Raw genomic sequence first — 21,973 nt, forward strand, 5'->3', positions numbered from 1 at the left:
TGCATTTGCCACAAGCCCTGCACAGGGAAACTCGTGTTTGCACACTCCCTGTGTCCTGCAAGGACTTCACAGCCTACAGCCTGACACACTTGAGCAGGGGCTGGGGCTGCAGCAGCTTTGCAGGGCTCTTCCAACCCCCCATTCTATGATCCTTTCTGGCCTGGTTGGTAGGTACATCTCAGCCAGCCATTCCTCCCCAGGGCTGCCTCTTCCTCTGCTGGGATGCAGGGAGCTGGGACTAAGCTGTGCTTGGTTCTAGAATATCCCCTCTGTGTCCCTACAGCGCTCCCCTCCTTCAGGGCACCTGCCACAGGGGCTTTCTGGCCTCTAGAGCAATGTCAGATCCCTGGTTGCTGTTAAAAGACACCCTGGCTGCCACCCAGAGCTGACACTTGATGCATCACCAGCTCTCACTGGCCTCACTGAGCTCAGTCTCTACCCTTGGGCTTCCTCCAGGGCTACCAGCAGATTCATGGGCACAAGAGGCTACCTCCTATTCCACACCCTAATCGTGGGACACACACCACTCCTGCACACCCACCATAATGAATCCTGCATCCCCAGGAGGGTTGGAGGAGGCTGAAGGCTGCGTGGTGCCAACAGTTTGGCATCAGGGATACATCCCAGGGCAAGCTCTTTGCAGGTACAGAGGTGTTTGGCTCAGCAGTAGTCTGTGTCATGTAAAGGTGATGTCACCCCTTGCCCAGGGGCTTCCCTGTTGCAAGGAGCATCTCCAAATCCCTGGAGGTGTATGTTAACAGGCACAGACTGTGCTGGGAAAAGCAACAAGCCACAAGCTGTAGGGATCTGTTTACAGTGCTGGGGACCTGTCAGTGGGATGTGTGAGGTCCTTCTCATTTCAAGGGACAAAATATATCAGACTGGAAACTGGCACAGCCAGAGGTGCCAGCATCAGGGTAAGGTTTCACCCTGGAGGGACAGGTGGGACAGGGACGGGGGTTAGACCTTCTGAAGCTGCAGGAAGGGCTGGAGCAATGCAACCACGGGCACAGTGCAATCACCCCTCCAGAGGAGCTAGTCAATCCATTCCCAACCTCAAAAGTGAGGTCAAGCATGCCAGTCATCACTGCATCATCCCCCTTCCCATCCCTCTGCCTGTGCCCATGCTCTCTTTCTCAGGCCCCACACCCCATCCTCACCCATGGCTGCACATCCATAGCACATCAAGGCTGTACAGCAGGTCCTTGGGTCTGCTCTCAAGGCTCTTTCCTCTAGAAGAACCCTTGACAACCCAGAACTGTTGTGTCAGCCCTGGAGCTCTGTCAGGAGCCATTGCCTTGACTCCCAGGGCACAGGGCAGCCTGAAATGTCTTTTTCCTGACCATTCCTTCCTCCACAGTGACTTGTCCTCTGTTAGCAAGTGGGAGACCAGAGTCAGAGCCCTTAATGCACTCAGGTTGGCCTGGAGCTGGGCTGGAGGAGCTCTGCAGAGACATTCAAACACCCCTCATGATGGGATTCTGTGAAGGTATCTTGGCTTCAGTGTGTGACTGTGTCTCCATGAGCTGCACAGTGATGCCTGTGTGAGTGTGTGACTGTGCCTGCATGGGCTGCACAGTGATGTCTGTGTGAGTGTGTGACTGTGTCTCCATGAACTGCACAGTGATGTCTGTGTGAGTGTGTGACTGTGCCTGCATGGGCTGCACAGTGATGTCTGTGTGAATGTGTGACTGTGTCTCCATGAACTGCACAGTGATGTCTGTGTGAGTGTGTGACTGTGCCTGCATGGGCTGCACAGTGATGCCTGTGTGAGTGTGTGACTGTGCCTGCATGGGCTGCACAGTGATGTCTGTGTGAGTGTGTGACTGTGCCTGCATGGGCTGCACAGTGATGTCTGTGTGAGTGTGTGACTGTGCCTGCATGGGCTGCACAGTGATGCCTGTGTGAGTGTGTGACTGTGCCTGCATGGGCTGCACAGTGATGTCTGTGTGAGTGTGTGACTGTGCCTGCACCGGCTGCACAGTGATGTCTGTGTGAGTGTGTGACTGTGCCTGCATGGGCTGCACAGTGATGTCTGTGTGAGTGTGTGACTGTGCCTGCATGGGCTGCACAGTGATGTCTGTGTGAGTGTGTGACTGTGCCTGCACGGGCTGCACAGTGATGTCTGTGTGAGTGTGTGACTGTGCCTGCATGGGCTGCACAGTGATGCCTGTGAGTGTGTGACTGTGCCTGCATGGGCTGCACAGTGATGTCTGTGTGAGTGTGTGACTGTGCCTGCATGGGCTGCACAGTGATGCCTGTGAGTGTGTGACTGTGCCTGCATGGGCTGCACAGTGATGCCTGTGAGTGTGTGACTGTGCCTGCATGGGCTGCACAGTGATGTCTGTGAGTGTGTGACTGTGCCTGCATGGGCTGCACAGTGATGCCTGTGTGAGTGTGTGACTGTGCCTGCATGGGCTGCACAGTGATGTCTGTGAGTGTGTGACTGTGCCTGCATGGGCTGCACAGTGATGCCTGTGTGAGTGTGTGACTGTGCCTGCATGGGCTGCACAGTGATGTCTGTGAGTGTGTGACTGTGCCTGCATGGGCTGCACAGTGATGTGTGTGAGTGTGTGACTGTGCCTGCATGGGCTGCACAGTGATGCCTGTGTGAGTGTGTGTGACTGTGCCTGCATGGGCTGCACAGTGATGCCTGTGTGAGTGTGGGACTGTGCCTGCATGGGCTGCACAGTGATGTCTGTGTGAGTGTGTGACTGTGCCTGCATGGGCTGCACAGTGATGTCTGTGTGAGTGTGTGACTGTGCCTGCATGGGCTGCACAGTGATGTCTGTGAGTGTGTGACTGTGCCTGCATGGGCTGCACAGTGATGTCTGTGTGAGTGTGTGACTGTGCCTGCATGGGCTGCACAGTGATGTCTGTGTGAGTGTGTGACTGTGCCTGCATGGGCTGCACAGTGATGTCTGTGTGAGTGTGTGACTGTGCCTGCATGGGCTGCACAGTGATGTCTGTGTGAGTGTGTGACTGTGCCTGCATGGGCTGCACAGTGATGTCTGTGTGAGTGTGTGACTATGCCTGCATGGGCTGCACAGTGATGCCTGTGTGAGTGTGTGACTGTGCCTGCATGGGCTGCACAGTGATGTCTGTGTGAGTGTGTGACTGTGCCTGCATGGGCTGCACAGTGATGCCTGTGTGAGTGTGTGACTGTGCCTGCATGGGCTGCACAGTGATGTCTGTGAGTGTGTGACTGTGCCTGCATGGGCTGCACAGTGATGCCTGTGTGAGTGTGTGACTGTGCCTGCATGGGCTGCACAGTGATGTCTGTGTGAGTGTGTGACTGTGCCTGCATGGGCTGCACAGTGATGTCTGTGTGAGTGTGTGACTGTGCCTGCATGGGCTGCACAGTGATGTCTGTGAGTGTGTGACTGTGCCTGCATGGGCTGCACAGTGATGTCTGTGTGAGTGTGTGACTGTGCCTGCACCGGCTGCACAGTGATGTCTGTGTGAGTGTGTGACTGTGCCTGCATGGGCTGCACAGTGATGTCTGTGAGTGTGTGACTGTGCCTGCACGGGCTGCACAGTGATGTCTGTGTGAGTGTGTGACTGTGCCTGCATGGGCTGCACAGTGATGTCTGTGTGAGTGTGTGACTGTGCCTGCATGGGCTGCACAGTGATGTCTGTGTGAGTGTGTGACTGTGCCTGCATGGGCTGCACAGTGATGTCTGTGTGAGTGTGTGACTGTGCCTGCATGGGCTGCACAGTGATGCCTGTGTGAGTGTGTGACTGTGCCTGCATGGGCTGCACAGTGATGTCTGTGTGAGTGTGTGACTGTGCCTGCATGGGCTGCACAGTGATGTCTGTGTGAGTGTGTGACTGTGCCTGCATGGGCTGCACAGTGATGCCTGTGTGAGTGTGTGACTGTGCCTGCATGGGCTGCACAGTGATGTCTGTGTGAGTGTGTGACTGTGCCTGCATGGGCTGCACAGTGATGTCTGTGTGAGTGTGTGACTGTGCCTGCATGGGCTGCACAGTGATGTCTGTGTGAGTGTGTGACTGTGCCTGCATGGGCTGCACAGTGATGTCTGTGTGAGTGTGTGACTGTGCCTGCATGGGCTGCACAGTGATGTCTGTGAGTGTGTGACTGTGCCTGCATGGGCTGCACAGTGATGTCTGTGTGAGTGTGTGACTGTGCCTGCACCGGCTGCACAGTGATGTCTGTGTGAGTGTGTGACTGTGCCTGCATGGGCTGCACAGTGATGTCTGTGAGTGTGTGACTGTGCCTGCACGGGCTGCACAGTGATGTCTGTGTGAGTGTGTGACTGTGCCTGCATGGGCTGCACAGTGATGTCTGTGTGAGTGTGTGACTGTGCCTGCATGGGCTGCACAGTGATGTCTGTGTGAGTGTGTGACTGTGCCTGCATGGGCTGCACAGTGATGTCTGTGTGAGTGTGTGACTGTGCCTGCATGGGCTGCACAGTGATGCCTGTGTGAGTGTGTGACTGTGCCTGCATGGGCTGCACAGTGATGTCTGTGTGAGTGTGTGACTGTGCCTGCATGGGCTGCACAGTGATGTCTGTGTGAGTGTGTGACTGTGCCTGCATGGGCTGCACAGTGATGCCTGTGTGAGTGTGTGACTGTGCCTGCATGGGCTGCACAGTGATGTCTGTGTGAGTGTGTGACTGTGCCTGCATGGGCTGCACAGTGATGTCTGTGTGAGTGTGTGACTGTGCCTGCATGGGCTGCACAGTGATGTCTGTGTGAGTGTGTGACTGTGCCTGCATGGGCTGCACAGTGATGTCTCTGTGAGTGTGTGACTGTGCCTGCATGGGCTGCACAGTGATGCCTGTGTGAGTGTGTGACTGTGCCTGCATGGGCTGCACAGTGATGTCTGTGTGAGTGTGTGACTGTGCCTGCATGGGCTGCACAGTGATGTCTGTGTGAGTGTGTGACTGTGCCTGCATGGGCTGCACAGTGATGCCTGTGTGAGTGTGTGACTGTGCCTGCATGGGCTGCACAGTGATGTCTGTGTGAGTGTGTGACTGTGCCTGCATGGGCTGCACAGTGATGTCTGTGTGAGTGTGTGACTGTGCCTGCATGGGCTGCACAGTGATGTCTGTGTGAGTGTGTGACTGTGCCTGCATGGGCTGCACAGTGATGTCTGTGAGTGTGTGACTGTGCCTGCATGGGCTGCACAGTGATGTCTGTGTGAGTGTGTGACTGTGCCTGCATGGGCTGCACAGTGATGCCTGTGTGAGTGTGTGTGACTGTGCCTGCATGGGCTGCACAGTGATGTCTGTGTGAGTGTGTGACTGTGCCTGCATGGGCTGCACAGTGATGCCTGTGTGAGTGTGTGACTGTGCCTGCATGGGCTGCACAGTGATGTCTGTGTGAGTGTGTGACTGTGCCTGCATGGGCTGCACAGTGATGTCTGTGTGAGTGTGTGACTGTGCCTGCATGGGCTGCACAGTGATGCCTGTGTGAGTGTGTGACTGTGCCTGCACGGGCTGCACAGTGATGCCTGTGTGAGTGTGTGACTGTGCCTGCATGGGCTGCACAGTGATGTCTGTGTGAGTGTGTGACTGTGCCTGCATGGGCTGCACAGTGATGTCTGTGTGAGTGTGTGACTGTGCCTGCATGGGCTGCACAGTGATGCCTGTGTGAGTGTGTGACTGTGCCTGCATGGGCTGCAAAGTGATGCCTGTGTGAGTGTGTGACTGTGCCTGCATGGGCTGCACAGTGATGTCTGTGAGTGTGTGACTGTGCCTGCATGGGCTGCACAGTGATGTCTGTGTGAGTGTGTGACTGTGCCTGCATGGGCTGCACAGTGATGTCTGTGTGAGTGTGTGACTGTGCCTGCATGGGCTGCACAGTGATGTCTGTGAGTGTGTGACTGTGCCTGCATGGGCTGCACAGTGATGTCTGTGTGAGTGTGTGACTGTGCCTGCATGGGCTGCACAGTGATGTCTGTGTGAGTGTGTGACTGTGCCTGCATGGGCTGCACAGTGATGTCTGTGTGAGTGTGTGACTGTGCCTGCATGGGCTGCACAGTGATGTCTGTGTGAGTGTGTGACTGTGCCTGCATGGGCTGCACAGTGATGTCTGTGAGTGTGTGACTGTGCCTGCATGGGCTGCACAGTGATGCCTGTGTGAGTGTGTGACTGTGCCTGCATGGGCTGCACAGTGATGTCTGTGTGAGTGTGTGACTGTGCCTGCATGGGCTGCACAGTGATGTCTGTGTGAGTGTGTGACTGTGCCTGCATGGGCTGCACAGTGATGCCTGTGTGAGTGTGTGACTGTGCCTGCATGGGCTGCACAGTGATGCCTGTGTGAGTGTGTGACTGTGCCTGCATGGGCTGCACAGTGATGCCTGTGTGAGTGTGTGACTGTGCCTGCATGGGCTGCACAGTGATGTCTGTGTGAGTGTGTGACTGTGCCTGCATGGGCTGCACAGTGATGTCTGTGTGAGTGTGTGACTGTGCCTGCACGGGCTGCACAGTGATGTCTGTGTGAGTGTGTGACTGTGCCTGCATGGGCTGCACAGTGATGTCTGTGTGAGTGTGTGACTGTGCCTGCATGGGCTGCACAGTGATGTCTGTGTGAGTGTGTGACTGTGCCTGCATGGGCTGCACAGTGATGCCTGTGTGAGTGTGTGACTGTGCCTGCATGGGCTGCACAGTGATGTCTGTGTGAGTGTGTGACTGTGCCTGCATGGGCTGCACAGTGATGTGTGTGAGTGTGTGACTGTGCCTGCATGGGCTGCACAGTGATGCCTGTGTGAGTGTGTGTGACTGTGCCTGCATGGGCTGCACAGTGATGCCTGTGTGAGTGTGTGACTGTGCCTGCATGGGCTGCACAGTGATGTCTGTGTGAGTGTGTGACTGTGCCTGCATGGGCTGCACAGTGATGCCTGTGTGAGTGTGTGACTGTGCCTGCATGGGCTGCACAGTGATGTCTGTGTGAGTGTGTGACTGTGCCTGCATGGGCTGCACAGTGATGTCTGTGTGAGTGTGTGACTGTGCCTGCACGGGCTGCACAGTGATGCCTGTGTGAGTGTGTGACTGTGCCTGCATGGGCTGTACAGTGATGTCTGTGTGAGTGTGTGACTGTGCCTGCATGGGCTGCACAGTGATGTCTGTGTGAGTGTGTGACTGTGCCTGCATGGGCTGCACAGTGATGCCTGTGTGAGTGTGTGACTGTGCCTGCATGGGCTGCACAGTGATGCCTGTGTGAGTGTGTGACTGTGCCTGCATGGGCTGCACAGTGATGCCTGTGTGAGTGTGTGACTGTGCCTGCACGGGCTGCACAGTGATGCCTGTGTGAGTGTGTGACTGTGCCTGCATGGGCTGTACAGTGATGTCTGTGTGAGTGTGTGACTGTGCCTGCATGGGCTGCACAGTGATGTCTGTGTGAGTGTGTGACTGTGCCGGCATGGGCTGCACAGTGATGTCTGTGTGAATGTGACTGTGCCTGCATGGGCTGCACAGTGATGTCTGTGAGTGTGTGACTGTGCCTGCATGGGCTGCACAGTGATGTCTGTGTGAGTGTGTGACTGTGCCTGCATGGGCTGCACAGTGATGTCTGTGTGAGTGTGTGACTGTGCCTGCATGGGCTGCACAGTGATGCCTGTGTGAGTGTGTGACTGTGACTGCATGGGCTGCACAGTGATGCCTGTGTGAGTGTGTGACTGTGCCTGCATGGGCTGCACAGTGATGTCTGTGTGAGTGTGTGACTGTGCCTGCATGGGCTGCACAGTGATGTGTGTGAGTGTGTGACTGTGCCTGCATGGGCTGCACAGTGATGCCTGTGTGAGTGTGTGTGACTGTGCCTGCATGGGCTGCACAGTGATGCCTGTGTGAGTGTGTGACTGTGCCTGCATGGGCTGCACAGTGATGTCTGTGTGAGTGTGTGACTGTGCCTGCATGGGCTGCACAGTGATGTCTGTGTGAGTGTGTGACTGTGCCTGCATGGGCTGCACAGTGATGTCTGTGTGAGTGTGTGACTGTGCCTGCATGGGCTGCACAGTGATGTCTGTGTGAGTGTGTGACTGTGCCTGCATGGGCTGCACAGTGATGCCTGTGTGAGTGTGTGACTGTGCCTGCATGGGCTGCACAGTGATGTCTGTGTGAGTGTGTGACTGTGCCTGCATGGGCTGCACAGTGATGCCTGTGAGTGTGTGACTGTGCCTGCACCGGCTGCACAGTGATGTCTGTGTGAGTGTGTGACTGTGCCTGCATGGGCTGCACAGTGATGTCTGTGTGAGTGTGTGACTGTGCCTGCATGGGCTGCACAGTGATGCCTGTGTGAGTGTGTGACTGTGCCTGCATGGGCTGCACAGTGATGTCTGTGTGAGTGTGTGACTGTGCCTGCATGGGCTGCACAGTGATGTCTGTGTGAGTGTGTGACTGTGCCTGCATGGGCTGCACAGTGATGTCTGTGTGAGTGTGTGACTGTGCCTGCATGGGCTGCACAGTGATGTCTGTGAGTGTGTGACTGTGCCTGCATGGGCTGCACAGTGATGTCTGTGTGAGTGTGTGACTGTGCCTGCATGGGCTGCACAGTGATGCCTGTGTGAGTGTGTGTGACTGTGCCTGCATGGGCTGCACAGTGATGTCTGTGTGAGTGTGTGACTGTGCCTGCATGGGCTGCACAGTGATGCCTGTGTGAGTGTGTGACTGTGCCTGCATGGGCTGCACAGTGATGTCTGTGTGAGTGTGTGACTGTGCCTGCATGGGCTGCACAGTGATGTCTGTGTGAGTGTGTGACTGTGCCTGCATGGGCTGCACAGTGATGCCTGTGTGAGTGTGTGACTGTGCCTGCACGGGCTGCACAGTGATGCCTGTGTGAGTGTGTGACTGTGCCTGCATGGGCTGCACAGTGATGTCTGTGTGAGTGTGTGACTGTGCCTGCATGGGCTGCACAGTGATGTCTGTGTGAGTGTGTGACTGTGCCTGCATGGGCTGCACAGTGATGTCTGTGTGAGTGTGTGACTGTGCCTGCATGGGCTGCACAGTGATGTCTGTGAGTGTGTGACTGTGCCTGCATGGGCTGCACAGTGATGTCTGTGTGAGTGTGTGACTGTGCCTGCATGGGCTGCACAGTGATGTCTGTGTGAGTGTGTGACTGTGCCTGCATGGGCTGCACAGTGATGCCTGTGTGAGTGTGTGACTGTGCCTGCATGGGCTGCACAGTGATGTCTGTGTGAGTGTGTGACTGTGCCTGCATGGGCTGCACAGTGATGTCTGTGTGAGTGTGTGACTGTGCCTGCATGGGCTGCACAGTGATGTCTGTGTGAGTGTGTGACTGTGCCTGCATGGGCTGCACAGTGATGTCTGTGAGTGTGTGACTGTGCCTGCATGGGCTGCACAGTGATGTCTGTGTGAGTGTGTGACTGTGCCTGCATGGGCTGCACAGTGATGTCTGTGTGAGTGTGTGACTGTGCCTGCATGGGCTGCACAGTGATGCCTGTGTGAGTGTGTGACTGTGCCTGCATGGGCTGCAAAGTGATGCCTGTGTGAGTGTGTGACTGTGCCTGCATGGGCTGCACAGTGATGTCTGTGAGTGTGTGACTGTGCCTGCATGGGCTGCACAGTGATGTCTGTGTGAGTGTGTGACTGTGCCTGCATGGGCTGCACAGTGATGTCTGTGTGAGTGTGTGACTGTGCCTGCATGGGCTGCACAGTGATGTCTGTGAGTGTGTGACTGTGCCTGCATGGGCTGCACAGTGATGTCTGTGTGAGTGTGTGACTGTGCCTGCATGGGCTGCACAGTGATGTCTGTGTGAGTGTGTGACTGTGCCTGCATGGGCTGCACAGTGATGTCTGTGTGAGTGTGTGACTGTGCCTGCATGGGCTGCACAGTGATGTCTGTGTGAGTGTGTGACTGTGCCTGCATGGGCTGCACAGTGATGTCTGTGAGTGTGTGACTGTGCCTGCATGGGCTGCACAGTGATGCCTGTGTGAGTGTGTGACTGTGCCTGCATGGGCTGCACAGTGATGTCTGTGTGAGTGTGTGACTGTGCCTGCATGGGCTGCACAGTGATGTCTGTGTGAGTGTGTGACTGTGCCTGCATGGGCTGCACAGTGATGCCTGTGTGAGTGTGTGACTGTGCCTGCATGGGCTGCACAGTGATGCCTGTGTGAGTGTGTGACTGTGCCTGCATGGGCTGCACAGTGATGCCTGTGTGAGTGTGTGACTGTGCCTGCATGGGCTGCACAGTGATGTCTGTGTGAGTGTGTGACTGTGCCTGCATGGGCTGCACAGTGATGTCTGTGTGAGTGTGTGACTGTGCCTGCACGGGCTGCACAGTGATGTCTGTGTGAGTGTGTGACTGTGCCTGCATGGGCTGCACAGTGATGTCTGTGTGAGTGTGTGACTGTGCCTGCATGGGCTGCACAGTGATGTCTGTGTGAGTGTGTGACTGTGCCTGCATGGGCTGCACAGTGATGCCTGTGTGAGTGTGTGACTGTGCCTGCATGGGCTGCACAGTGATGTCTGTGTGAGTGTGTGACTGTGCCTGCATGGGCTGCACAGTGATGTGTGTGAGTGTGTGACTGTGCCTGCATGGGCTGCACAGTGATGCCTGTGTGAGTGTGTGTGACTGTGCCTGCATGGGCTGCACAGTGATGCCTGTGTGAGTGTGTGACTGTGCCTGCATGGGCTGCACAGTGATGTCTGTGTGAGTGTGTGACTGTGCCTGCATGGGCTGCACAGTGATGCCTGTGTGAGTGTGTGACTGTGCCTGCATGGGCTGCACAGTGATGTCTGTGTGAGTGTGTGACTGTGCCTGCATGGGCTGCACAGTGATGTCTGTGTGAGTGTGTGACTGTGCCTGCACGGGCTGCACAGTGATGCCTGTGTGAGTGTGTGACTGTGCCTGCATGGGCTGTACAGTGATGTCTGTGTGAGTGTGTGACTGTGCCTGCATGGGCTGCACAGTGATGTCTGTGTGAGTGTGTGACTGTGCCTGCATGGGCTGCACAGTGATGCCTGTGTGAGTGTGTGACTGTGCCGGCATGGGCTGCACAGTGATGTCTGTGTGAATGTGACTGTGCCTGCATGGGCTGCACAGTGATGTCTGTGAGTGTGTGACTGTGCCTGCATGGGCTGCACAGTGATGTCTGTGTGAGTGTGTGACTGTGCCTGCATGGGCTGCACAGTGATGTCTGTGAGTGTGTGACTGTGCCTGCATGGGCTGCACAGTGATGTCTGTGAGTGTGTGACTGTGCCTGCATGGGCTGCACAGTGATGTCTGTGTGAGTGTGTGACTGTGCCTGCATGGGCTGCACAGTGATGTCTGTGTGAGTGTGTGACTGTGCCTGCATGGGCTGCACAGTGATGTCTGTGTGAGTGTGTGACTGTGCCTGCATGGGCTGCACAGTGATGCCTGTGTGAGTGTGTGACTGTGCCTGCATGGGCTGCACAGTGATGTCTGTGTGAGTGTGTGACTGTGCCTGCATGGGCTGCACAGTGATGCCTGTGTGAGTGTGTGACTGTGCCTGCATGGGCTGCACAGTGATGTCTGTGTGAGTGTGTGACTGTGCCTGCATGGGCTGCACAGTGATGTCTGTGTGAGTGTGTGACTGTGCCTGCATGGGCTGCACAGTGATGCCTGTGTGAGTGTGTGACTGTGCCTGCACGGGCTGCACAGTGATGCCTGTGTGAGTGTGTGACTGTGCCTGCACGGGCTGCACAGTGATGTCTGTGTGAGTGTGTGACTGTGCCTGCATGGGCTGCACAGTGATGTCTGTGAGTGTGTGACTGTGCCTGCATGGGCTGCACAGTGATGTCTGTGTGTGTGTGACTGTGCCTGCATGGGCTGCACAGTGATGTCTGTGTGAGTGTGTGACTGTGCCTGCATGGGCTGCACAGTGATGTCTGTGTGAGTGTGTGACTGTGCCTGCACCGGCTGCACAGTGATGTCTGTGTGAGTGTGTGACTGTGCCTGCATGGGCTGCACAGTGATGTCTGTGTGAGTGTGTGACTGTGCCTGCATGGGCTGCACAGTGATGCCTGTGTGAGTGTGTGACTGTGCCTGCATGGGCTGCACAGTGATGTCTGTGTGAGTGTGTGACTGTGCCTGCATGGGCTGCACAGTGATGTGTGTGAGTGTGTGACTGTGCCTGCATGGGCTGCACAGTGATGTCTGTGTGAGTGTGTGACTGTGCCTGCATGGGCTGCACAGTGATGTGTGTGAGTGTGTGACTGTGCCTGCATGGGCTGCACAGTGATGTCTGTGTGAGTGTGTGACTGTGCCTGCACGGGCTGCACAGTGATGTCTGTGTGAGTGTGTGACTGTGCCTGCATGGGCTGCACAGTGATGCCTGTGTGAGTGTGTGACTGTGCCTGCATGGGCTGCACAGTGATGTCTGTGAGTGTGTGACTGTGCCTGCATGGGCTGCACAGTGATGTCTGTGACTGTGTGACTGTGCCTGCACGGGCTGCACAGTGATGCCTGTGTGAGTGTGTGACTGTGCCTGCATGGGCTGCACAGTGATGTCTGTGAGTGTGTGACTGTGCCTGCATGGGCTGCACAGTGATGTCTGTGTGAGTGTGTGACTGTGCCTGCATGGGCTGCACAGTGATGTCTGTGTGAGTGTGTGACTGTGCCTGCATGGGCTGCACAGTGATGTCTGTGTGAGTGTGTGACTGTGCCTGCATGGGCTGCACAGTGATGTCTGTGAGTGTGTGACTGTGCCTGCATGGGCTGCACAGTGATGTCTGTGAGTGTGTGACTGTGCCTGCATGGGCTGCACAGTGATGTCTGTGAGTGTGTGACTGTGCCTGCACGGGCTGCACAGTGATGCCTGTGTGAGTGTGTGACTGTGCCTGCACGGGCTGCACAGTGATGCCTGTGTGAGTGTGTGACTGTGCCTGCATGGGCTGCACAGTGATGTCTGTGTGTGTGTGACTGTGCCTGCATGGGCTGCACAGTGATGTCTGTGTGAGTGTGTGACTGTGCCTGCATGGGCTGCACAGTGATGTCTGTGTGAGTGTGTGACTGTGCCTGCATGGGCTGCACAGTGATGTCTGTGTGAGTGTGTGACTGTGCCTGCATGGGCTGCACAGTGATGTCTGTGTGAGTGTGTGACTGTGCCTGCATGGGCTGCACAGTGATGTCTGTGAGTGTGTGACTGTGCCTGCATGGGCTGCACAGTGATGTCTGTGTGAGTGTGTGACTGTGCCTGCATGGGCTGCACAGTGATGTCTGTGTGAGTGTGTGACTGTGCCTGCATGGGCTGCACAGTGATGTCTGTGTGAGTGTGTGACTGTGCCTGCATGGGCTGCACAGTGATGTCTGTGAGTGTGTGACTGTGCCTGCACGGGCTGCACAGTGATGTCTGTGTGAGTGTGTGACTGTGCCTGCATGGGCTGCACAGTGATGTCTGTGTGAGTGTGTGACTGTGCCTGCATGGGCTGCACAGTGATGTCTGTGTGAGTGTGTGACTGTGCCTGCATGGGCTGCACAGTGATGCCTGTGAGTGTGTGACTGTGCCTGCATGGGCTGCACAGTGATGTCTGTGTGAGTGTGTGACTGTGCCTGCATGGGCTGCACAGTGATGTCTGTGTGAGTGTGTGACTGTGCCTGCATGGGCTGCACAGTGATGCCTGTGTGAGTGTGTGTGACTGTGCCTGCATGGGCTGCACAGTGATGTCTGTGTGAGTGTGTGACTGTGCCTGCACCGGCTGCACAGTGATGTCTGTGTGAGTGTGTGACTGTGCCTGCATGGGCTGCACAGTGATGTCTGTGTGAGTGTGTGACTGTGCCTGCATGGGCTGCACAGTGATGTCTGTGAGTGTGTGACTGTGCCTGCATGGGCTGCACAGTGATGTCTGTGTGAGTGTGTGACTGTGCCTGCATGGGCTGCACAGTGATGTCTGTGTGAGTGTGTGACTGTGCCTGCATGGGCTGCACAGTGATGTCTGTGTGAGTGTGTGACTGTGCCTGCATGGGCTGCACAGTGATGTCTGTGTGAGTGTGTGACTGTGCCTGCATGGGCTGCACAGTGATGTCTGTGTGAGTGTGTGACTGTGCCTGCATGGGCTGCACAGTGATGCCTGTGAGTGTGTGACTGTGCCTGCATGGGCTGCACAGTGATGTCTGTGTGAGTGTGTGACTGTGCCTGCATGGGCTGCACAGTGATGCCTGTGAGTGTGTGACTGTGCCTGCATGGGCTGCACAGTGATGTCTGTGTGAGTGTGTGACTGTGCCTGCATGGGCTGCACAGTGATGCCTGTGAGTGTGTGACTGTGTCTGCATGGGCTGCACAGTGATGCCTGTGTGAGTGTGTGACTGTGCCTGCATGGGCTGCACAGTGATGTCTGTGTGAATGTGACTGTGCCTGCATGGGCTGCACAGTGATGTCTGTGTGAGTGTGTGACTGTGCCTGCATGGGCTGCACAGTGATGCCTGTGTGAGTGTGTGACTGTGCCTGCATGGGCTGCACAGTGATGTCTGTGTGAGTGTGTGACTGTGCCTGCATGGGCTGCACAGTGATGTCTGTGTGAGTGTGTGACTGTGCCTGCATGGGCTGCACAGTGATGCCTGTGTGAGTGTGTGACTGTGCCTGCATGGGCTGCACAGTGATGCCTGTGTGAGTGTGTGACTGTGCCTGCATGGGCTGCACAGTGATGTCTGTGTGAGTGTGTGACTGTGCCTGCATGGGCTGCACAGTGATGTCTGTGTGAATGTGACTGTGCCTGCATGGGCTGCACAGTGATGTCTGTGTGAGTGTGTGACTGTGCCTGCATGGGCTGCACAGTGATGTCTGTGTGAGTGTGTGACTGTGCCTGCATGGGCTGCACAGTGATGTCTGTGTGAGTGTGTGTGACTGTGCCTGCATGGGCTGCACAGTTATGTCTGTGTGAGTGTGTGACTGTGCCTGCATGGGCTGCACAGTGATGTCTGTGTGAGTGTGTGACTGTGCCTGCACGGGCTGCACAGTGATGTCTGTGTGAGTGTGTGACTGTGCCTGCATGGGCTGCACAGTGATGTCTGTGTGAGTGTGTGACTGTGCCTGCATGGGCTGCACAGTGATGCCTGTGTGAGTGTGTGACTGTGCCTGCATGGGCTGCACAGTGATGCCTGTGTGAGTGTGTGACTGTGCCTGCATGGGCTGCACAGTGATGTCTGTGAGTGTGTGACTGTGCCTGCATGGGCTGCACAGTGATGCCTGTGTGAGTGTGTGACTGTGCCTGCATGGGCTGCACAGTGATGCCTGTGTGAGTGTGTGACTGTGCCTGCATGGGCTGCACAGTGATGTCTGTGTGAATGTGACTGTGCCTGCATGGGCTGCACAGTGATGCCTGTGTGAGTGTGTGACTGTGCCTGCATGGGCTGCACAGTGATGCCTGTGTGAGTGTGTGACTGTGCCTGCATCGGCTGCACAGTGATGCCTGTGTGAGTGTGTGACTGTGCCTGCATGGGCTGCACAGTGATGTCTGTGTGAGTGTGTGACTGTGCCTGCATGGGCTGCACAGTGATGTCTGTGTGAGTGTGTGACTGTGCCTGCATGGGCTGCACAGTGATGCCTGTGTGAGTGTGTGACTGTGCCTGCATGGGCTGCACAGTGATGTCTGTGAGTGTGTGACTGTGCCTGCATGGGCTGCACAGTGATGCCTGTGTGAGTGTGTGACTGTGCCTGCATGGGCTGCACAGTGATGCCTGTGTGAGTGTGTGACTGTGCCTGCATGGGCTGCACAGTGATGTCTGTGTGAATGTGACTGTGCCTGCATGGGCTGCACAGTGATGCCTGTGTGAGTGTGTGACTGTGCCTGCATGGGCTGCACAGTGATGCCTGTGTGAGTGTGTGACTGTGCCTGCATGGGCTGCACAGTGATGCCTGTGTGAGTGTGTGACTGTGCCTGCATGGGCTGCACAGTGATGCCTGTGTGAGTGTGTGACTGTGCCTGCATGGGCTGCACAGTGATGCCTGTGTGAGTGTGTGACTGTGCCTGCATGGGCTGCACAGTGATGTCTGTGTGAGTGTGTGACTGTGCCTGCATGGGCTGCACAGTGATGTCTGTGAGAGTGTGTGACTGTGCCTGCATGGGCTGCACAGTGATGTCTGTGTGAGTGTGTGACTGTGCCTGCATGGGCTGCACAGTGATGTCTGTGTGAGTGTGTGACTGTGCCTGCATGGGCTGCACAGTGATGCCTGTGTGAGTGTGTGACTGTGTCTCCATGAACTGCACAGTGATGTCTGTGAGTGTGTGACTGTGCCTGCAGGGGCTGCACAGTGATGCCTGTGAGTGTGTGACTGTGCCTGCATGGGCTGCACAGTGATGCCTGTGTGAGTGTGTGACTGTGCCTGCATGGGCTGCACAGTGATGTCTGTGTGAGTGTGTGACTGTGCCTGCATGGGCTGCACAGTGATGTCTGTGAGAGTGTGTGACTGTGCCTGCATGGGCTGCACAGTGATGTCTGTGTGAGTGTGTGACTGTGCCTGCATGGGCTGCACAGTGATGTCTGTGTGAGTGTGTGACTGTGCCTGCATGGGCTGCACAGTGATGCCTGTGTGAGTGTGTGACTGTGTCTCCATGAACTGCACAGTGATGTCTGTGAGTGTGTGACTGTGCCTGCAGGGGCTGCACAGTGATGCCTGTGAGTGTGTCTGTGCCTGCATGATGTCTGTGTGTGTGGCTGCAGAATGAGGATGGAGTTTGCTGGGACAGGGCCACCTCAGATGTGTTTTTAGATGATGCTGCTTCTCCTCATGTGTCAGAAGCCCTTTCCATACCCTGGATGGGGCACTCAGAGCCATTTGTGGTGGCAAACATTGCAGCTTTGAGCCAGATGCAACCTTAAGGCACCTGCAAACCCTTCCTGTGCCTGTGATGCACACATGGGTGCTCCCATCTCTTCTCACCACCTTTTACCTTCCTCACTTACACATGGCCTCACATGCACAGTTCCATGTACAGCCACACACCTCCCAGTTCCAGACTTAAGCATCCTATAGCCACATCGCCACAGCTCAATGCAGGTTGGTATGGGTTGGCTGTGGGTCATAACCTTGCAGAGAAGTGCTTGGGGCTGTCATGGTGCTGTGTGGTCTCCTGGAAACATGCTGATGCTCAGGGGTGATCTGGGATCTTCCCTTCATCACCAGGGAAGTTTAGACTGGAGATGAAGAACTTCTTCACCAAGAAGGCTGTTAAGCATTGGAGCAGGCTGAGCAGGGAGGTGGTGGAGTCCCCATCCCTGGAGATATCAAGAAGATACATAGGTGAGGTGCTGAGGGACATGGTTTATGGTTGAACTTGATGATCTTCAAGGTCTTTTGATGATTGTATGAGCACAGCTGCAGAGTGAAGAGACACAATCCAGCCCTTGGAGGCATTGGACTTTGATCCTCCAATGGCAAAGTCACAATGCCCCAACCCAGGGGTGGTTTTGAAACCTCCCTCACAGCTCAGTGTAATGTGAGAGCCAGTAAAGTGAAAGCCACTCATCACAGGGCATTGGCAGGGGGAGATTAATGCTCTTCAACCCTGACAACTCACAGGCCAGAGGGACATGTGCTCCCACAACTGTGAGGTGAGAAACTCTATCAGCTGGAGGTCCCAGCCAGGAGTGCCCTGGGAATGGGCAAAGACAAGCAGCCTGGGCAGCAATGAGGTGCTTTGCATTCCTGCTTTGGGGTGAGTTTGCTCTTCTGCTTTTCCTCCTCTAACCATTTGTCAAAACATGCTGCCCCTTTCTGGGCAGGGCTTGTCATCTGTGGTTGATCTTGGCATGGCTCTGCTCCATAAAGCCTCCATTCCCCTGCTGATTTCTTCCCAGGGGATTGTTTCTTTTCCCCAAGGGAAGGAGCCAGATTTCTTTTTGTCCTCCCCCCCGAAAAAGTGCCTCTGAATCTGCCAGAACATGGAGCACAACCAGTTCCTGCATGTGGTGCAGGACACATGGAGAAAGTGGACCAAAAACAGGGGAGAAAGCTCAGTTTGAAGAGTTCCTTCCATGGCAGGTGAGCTGGGGGACACACTGAAAAGCCCAAGCACAGCCAGCTGCAGTTCCCATGCTGCACTCCCCCCAAAGTCACCAGCATTGATCCTCCTGATAAGTCAAATCCCTTTTAAAAGGCATCCCTCAGCCTGAGCTCCCTGTGGGGCTGCTCTCTGCCAGGGACCATGTCTGGGCATATCTGCAGCCCCACGGAGCCACCACAGCCATGCTCCAGGGTCCTTGAGCTTCTGCAAGAGCCTGGTAGATGGAGAAAGGCCCTGAGTGGGATGTGGCAGCAAGCAGGGAGCAGGGCAGGGCTTGGTGATGGATGAGCCTTCAGTGTGAGGCTCAGGTCCAGACCCTGAGCTATTCTGGGCATCTCATTTTCTCTCCCATGCTCTGTTGATCAGTTTTCCTTTGGCTCCTCCTCAGTAGACACAATCCTCTTGACAGAAGGGAGTTCTTCTTCTCTTCCAAAGGTCATCCCCCCTGCAAACCATCCCTGCCATGGGTCACTTTGAGGACGTGTACAGGGAGATCTGAGCCCTTGTCACTCACGTCAGCATCTCCTGGAGCCACAGCTGCCTTCAGCCCTGAGCATCTGAAGGGGAAAAGAGGCCACCAAATTAAGAAACTGCCCTTGAAACATGAAAGCTGCTGTGCAAGAGCAGCTGGAACACACCTCAGCCCTCAGCAGGCTTGTATTAAGTGTACCTCCTGCTCTCCCCACCTCCCTCCACCGCTGTCTAGAGGAATTAGAGTGATGCCACCAAAGGTAATCATTACATTGATTTTGCCCATGACAGCTCCATGCACCAGGTGAGTGGCCACAAAACCCTCTGGACACTACTTTGCTGAGATATCTTTTCCTTTTCAGAGCCATCAGACTTGTCTTTGCATTCTACTTGTCAAAAACTCCTCCGAGGAGAGGCCAGAGCTCCAAGAGCAACAAGGAGAGACACGTCTTGGCATCCCTGCTGCTCATCACATCCCTGCCACTCATCACATATCACTACTGCTCATCCTACCACTGACTGCTCATGCAAAACCCAGTGCCTGACACCAACACTTTCACTGTGTGGCTTGGACAAGTGGTATCAGAAGCATCACTCACCTTCCCAAAAGCCCAAAGGGCCAGCTGAGGATGAGCTTGCTGCATGGGCAGTGGGCAGAGACAAGGTCCATGTACGGGATGGGGAGATGTTCCAGGCATTTGCTTGCTCCTGGCAAGACTGTGTGGACCTGAAGGACTCATGGAAGGGTTCTATGGACCCTGGGGGAACTGTGTGCTCCTTTAGAGCCTCCAACCACACTGTGTGGTCCAAGAGACATGTAGGAACCTTGAAGCACCCAGCTAACCAGTCAGCTTGCCAAGAGCCCACAGGCAACTGGCAAGGGGAAGAAACTGAGGTTTCTTCTCCAAAATGGGGCTGGCAGCTCCCAGCTCCAGCTAAATGCCATCAGAGGGGTGTATTCAGGCACTCCAGGCACAAAGATGTGCATGCAGAGCATCACCTCTTCCCCAGCACACAGCACAAGCTACTCATGAGAAGAGAATCTGGCTGAAGGGCTGCAGAGGGGACCTCAGCAGGTTGATGGATGTCTTGTGTGAGAGCCAGAGGTTGGCAAAAGGTGAGAAACAGAGCCAGAGATGGTGTTTTCATGAGGGTTCCCTGCTGGGGCATCCCTGCTGCGTGGGGTGATCTGGCTGTGCAAAGTCTCTTCTAGGTGAGATTGTCCCATTTCTGCTGGTCTTGTAACAGGACAGACACCCTCGGGTACATGGTCCTGGCTTCTGGCTTCCTCTCTGGTGAGGACAATTGGTGCTTTAGGCTTTGAAGAGGCAGCTTGGCCAAAAGTGAGGGTTTGGAAGTCAACCCATGGAGGAGTCCAATGAGGAACTGATGTCTCCAGCACCACAAGCCAGTGGAATCCTGATTCATACCCAGGTCAGCCAGGTCCTCTCCTGGATAAATCCAGGGTCATGTGGATGCATTTGGAGGACTTTGTATTTGTCTTCCAGTGTCTGGACTGCCACTTAAGCTTCTTCACCTCTTTTTCCTGTAGCAAAGACATGTGGCCATGGGTTTCATGTTCAAATGATCCCCTCCCCTGTATCTCAAGACTCTCAAGGCAGAAGGACAAAACCCTTCCAAACAGAGTCAACAGGCTGCTCATACATGAGCTATAACCCCTCCCCTTACAGAACCACCAAGTCATTCAGGTTGGATAAGATGTTCAAGCTCATCAAGCCCACTCATTCCCCCAGCACTGCCAAAGCCATCACTAAACCACATCCCTCAGCCCCAGCTCCATGCCTTTGGAGCCCCTTCAGGGGTGAAGGCTCCACTGCTGCCCTGGGCAGCCTGGGACAAGGCTGGATAACTCTTTGGAGGGAGAAATTTCTCCTAATGTCCAATCTAAACCTCCCCTGGTGCAGCTCGAGGCTGTTTCCTGACATCCTGTTGTTTGTAGCTTGGGAGAAGGGACCAACCCTCACCTGGTCATAATCTCCTCTCAGGGGGTTGTAGAGAGCAATGAGGTCTGGGGGGGATAAGATAACATTACTGGGGTCTAACTGACTATATATGGTCTTGGAGTCAAGCTTCTAACCCAAGGGAGTTGAGAACCTTCTCCTCTCTCTCACAAAGGCTGGCTGGGATGCCAGGGTCTGTGTGGAGGAGCACAAAGGAGTCCAGTCACAGGGACTAACCAGGGACTTTCACTTGGGCAGCGTTGCCCTTCACCCCTCAGCACCAGGGTGATGGGAAGGGAAAGGAGGAGGGGAGAGGTTGCACTGGTGTAAAAGAAAAGTGGTGCTGGCCTAAGGGTACAGGCACAGTGGGGAGTGGAAATGTCTCTCATTAAAGAAGAGACACTGTCAACTCCACCCCAGCCCAGTATTTAGCTGCACCAGCCCTTCCCTCTCATTCCCACCTGGATGAAAAGCCCTTCCAGTGCAGGATTAATACAGCAGCACCAAAGCTCTGGATCAGCCCCAGATGGGTGGTGCAGATGGGTGAAAGCTGTTCAGGGCACTTCCACTGAGCATGGAGTTAGGCAGTGTCCCTGTGCCTTTCTCCTCTTGCCTTGAGCTAGTCTGAGTGACATTTCAAGGTTCTGCCCAGAGGCAGAGGAATGTTGTCAGGGAAATAACCCTCTTTGCACTCATAAGTGTCAGAGGTGACATGGTCTGGGAGAGCCCAGATGCTCCCAGGTGAGGACAGTCATGGCAGGTTGGCATCTGTGTGGTATTGAAATGGGGCTTTGCTTAATCACCACGTGGTTAAAACCCCACTCACCCTCTTCTTGCATTGTCCCCAGCACATGCAGAGCACCCAAACAGCAGCTTTTCACACCAGCTCTCCAACAAGCATCATGCAACAGGACCTCAAAAGAGCTTTGAGGATGGACAACTTGACAGTAACAGTGTTTGGAGGGGTCTGGCACCATGGGAGGCATTTGGGAGGGAGTAAAGGGATAAGGAGGCTCCTTCCTTGGAGGGCTTCAAGCCCCAGCTGGACACGTTCCTGTGTGAGCTGCTCTAGGTGGGAGCTGCTTCTGCAGGGGGGTTGCACTGGATGAGCTCTGAAGGTCCCTTCCAACCCCCACCATGCTGTGATCCTATGAGTCTAAACTCAGCAAAGGGATAGATCAAAGGAAGAACCAGAGAGATCCCCACAGCCAGGTGATGAATAGCCAGAGAGGTAGGGCTGGCAAATAAATGCAATCCTGAAACACTGTCTGGCAAAAGAAATGTGTCAGGGAGATGAACAAGCAAATGGAAGGTGCCTGGTGTAGGTGGAGGGATGATAGATAGATCCCTGGCACTGCTAGATGGGTGATGGATACCAGGGTGGAGAGACACTACAGACAGGCAGAGGGATGTGTGCACCATGTGTAATCTCTTCCATAGAATCACAGCATGGTGGGGTTGGGAGGGACCTTTAGAGCTCATCCAGTGCAACCCCCCTGCAGAAGCAGCTCCCACCTAGAGCAGCTCACACAGGAACGTGGCCAGCTGGGGCTTGAAGCCTCCAAGGAAGGAGATAGTCATCCAAGGAAGGAGAC

This window comes from Colius striatus, chromosome 4 (genome assembly GCF_028858725.1).
Source record: "Colius striatus isolate bColStr4 chromosome 4, bColStr4.1.hap1, whole genome shotgun sequence".
NCBI lineage: Eukaryota > Metazoa > Chordata > Aves > Coliiformes > Coliidae > Colius > Colius striatus.